Genomic DNA, 3,471 nt, shown 5'->3' with positions numbered 1-3,471 from the left:
ATTTTCTGAAATTATAATTTGACCCCAAAACTTTATAAAACTATACTATAACCCAAAACGTTATGAAAATTTACAAATAAGTCCAATTTCAGAATTTTAGAATAATACTTTGTCAATCCCACAACGTTCTGAAATTATAATTTCGCCCAAACTTTGTGAAATTATAGAATAGCCTAAAAACATTTAAATAGTTTCAAATAAGTCCAAATCTGAAATTTCAAGCAATACTTGTTTATTTCAAAGTTTTCAAAATTCTTTCAATTAAACCATAAACTTTGAAAAACAACCAATTTCATAAAATCATTTTTCCATTGAATATGAAACATTTATAATGTGAAAATAATGATTTATTTAAAAAGAATAAAAAACAATCAATTTCATAAAATCATTTTTCCATTAAATATAGAACCTTTATAATGTAAAAATAATGATTTATTTAAAATGCATAAAAATAATTTGAGCTTAAAAGATTAATCATTCTTAATCTTGTTTGTTATCATCAAAATCAACATTATGGAAACATATATGTTAACAGTGTGTACGTTTCAGATTCTGTAACGTAGATGATTGGTTCGATTGAGGATTGTGCATGACGACTTTTCTCTGATTGGCAGTTGCAGTTAACTTTCCAAGGGGTCACCAATAATAATAATAAAAAAACCGTCATCATCATTGGAGATATCATAATCGGCGACAATTGCCGCTATTGGATAGCCAACGGTGAAGATGAAGTTAGCGTTGTCAATAATTCTTATTCACCAATTCAAAAATAAATACACTATGAATGTCTAAATCATTTAGCTCGCTTTTTTCCTATAAAATCAATTTGCATAGAGATTCCATTAATAATTAATATTCTTTATCTTTTTTTTTCAACCTTATAATAATCATCATCTCTGTTTTTAGCTGTAAAAGAAGTTATTCATCTCACTCTTTCCCTACTAAAATCAATTTGCATAGAGATTTCGTTAATCATTAATATTCTTTATCTTTTTTTTTTCATCCTTATAATAATCATCATCTCTGTTTCCAGAAGAAACCAATTTTTAAAGTTATAAAGTATATATGCTCCTTTCTCTGTGATGATTCTAATAATGCAAAAGTGCAATATATTTGACTTTAAAATTTTCTAATAAATGCAAACCTAATTATAGGTTAATAATATTTAAATATTTTTAAGTGAAGATAATATATTTATACTTATTGTAAAGATTTAAAAAAATCTATGGGTTAAATAATTTTTATAATAATAAAAAAATCTCATTATTAATATATTGAAATTGTTTTACATTCAAAATTCTTTAAATTTTTGTAAATTTATTTTAATATTATGTTCCTATATCATAGAAATATATTAATTTAATAAAATATGTTAAATAGATTGTAAAACAAGACTCACATATGTTGCAACAATTGCAACATACCACACTTTTTGTCTTCATTTAAAACTGCCGTTGGATATAAAGTGAGTCCATCAAACGGTTGAGATGAGTTAGTGGATAATTAAAGTAACCGGTTGCATGGAGAGATTGCAGAAAACTATATCAAATAAGTAAAGATCCAAATACAGTACAAGTTCTTTTTTTTTATTATTTGTTTTAAGCGGCCATCATTGAAATCTTATCCAGAACCTCAAATGATACAGTATCAACAAGTAATTGGGATTCCTAAACTTCATGTTAGTAGCATCTTTCGTAGCATTCTCAAGCTACTTCCCGAAGTAAAACCTTTGCAAATTAGCAAACCCCGGCTGCCTTAACACAGGGACATGTGAGAATTCAAAAACTTATAATCCTCAACAGCCTTCGTGCCTAAATGTGCTCCATTATAATCCTTCAATTTAAACATTTGATCCATCACAACATGAAACACATGTTTCCAAGGCTCCTTCGAGTTCTTAACAGCTAAATTCACCAATCACCACCACCGAAGCTGCAAGCATATTACCCAGAAAAAATAGCATTATGATAAAGTTTGGGATCCTCGAATTCTGCATGTGTGGGCTTCCCTTCTTCATTATAGTTCTCCGGATGAACAACTCGCTCTTTCATCAACCTCATGGCCAAACAATGCAAACTCTAAGGCATCGATTTCGCAGCAATCAAACTCAAAAAAGCTCCTTGCTTTTTCGCCTTAGTCAATTGTTCGTTCATAGTAAAAATAGTGTCTTTTAACTTCTAAATCTTCAATTGATTATCAAAAGACTCTTTGGCCTCCGCAATTATTTAGCCAGTCAAGTTGATTCTCTTTTTTACTTCCTTTTCGAACTGTCTCAATATTGATTCATCAATTGTGAGAGAATCGGACTCCATTGCAGCCCTATATGTAGGGTTTAGTAATAAGATCCGTGTAATTTCTGGAGAGATCAATGAAGATTCTAACAAGCTTGGAGTTCTCAAGGTTGAATTCAAACCAAGGCTTCAAAGGATCTGATTTCAGCGCCAATACGGATCTCGAATAGATCCGAGTTCGTACAAGCCTGAATTCAAACCCTAAATGAATCACAAAAACAAACATTCCGTCAAAAACTCAAAACCATTTCATCACGACGCCCCAACCTCCCACCCGTTTTCTTTTTTGGCTTTCTACTAAAAAAAAAAAAAACGACTAAGACAAATGAAAATTGTTAATGGCATTTCCTGGTTTGTAATTGTACTTATCATGCTGTAAACATCGCGAGAGTGAGAAAAGTGAAGAGTAGAGAGGAAGTGAAGAAGAGGAAGACCGTGAGTGTAATTTCCCAATTGCTGCCTGCAGATCGATTTGAGATGAAATCAAATTCCATTGGTGGCATACTAAGAAACTTCCTGACCGTACGCTTCCCCAAATGATATTAAATTAATATGCAACCGGCTCCAACGGTTGCAAGTTGTTGCTTCAAATATTCAGAAAAATAATTTAAGCCGTTAGATTAAGCTCTAAATCATCCAATGATTACATTGGATAAGAACAAATATTGTGGTACCATACTACTATTGTAACATAGGTAGATTCGATAAAACATAACTATTTTTTTGGATTGAAATTATTTAAAATGTATATATTATCACGTATATTTTAATATTATATTTTTATTTATTATAAAATATTTAATTTTTTTTTTACTTGAGAGAGCTAAAAGATATTATTTGTCAAAAGAAGATCTCCGTCCCTTATTTAAATCTTAAAAATCTACATGACCATTTTTTCAAATAGTGGGATATAGCTATCATTTTCTTTAAGATTTAAGTTTCCTTCTATCCTAATCCAAGTCATGTATTTGTGCTTTCTCTTCATTTATTTTGTATTTTTGACACGTAGCTAGGCAGGATCTGGTGCTGCAAATCCTGCACCGACACTAACCTATACTTTTAATTAAGAATTGTGTTAATGAGGTTTAATAAAAAATTTACCTCTAGTAAGAAATAATAACAATAATTTTGACTAAAATTATAGACAACACAACTGAGATTCCACAAAAGAGAAAATATT

At 29.9% G+C, this 3,471-nt stretch overlaps 1 pseudogene; it reads right to left on the bottom strand.

Moving 5' to 3' along the window:
- Positions 1–1,609: 1,609 nt before the first annotated feature.
- On the bottom strand, positions 1,610–2,785 carry LOC112096918 (annotated as a pseudogene).
- Positions 2,786–3,471: the final 686 nt, after the last annotated feature.

Source organism: Citrus clementina, unplaced genomic scaffold, assembly GCF_000493195.1.
Source record: "Citrus clementina cultivar Clemenules unplaced genomic scaffold, Citrus_clementina_v1.0 scaffold_7, whole genome shotgun sequence".
Lineage (NCBI taxonomy): Eukaryota > Viridiplantae > Streptophyta > Magnoliopsida > Sapindales > Rutaceae > Citrus > Citrus x clementina.
The sequence above is the reverse complement of the archived record's forward strand: the minus strand, read 5'-3'. Positions and strand labels throughout refer to the sequence as shown.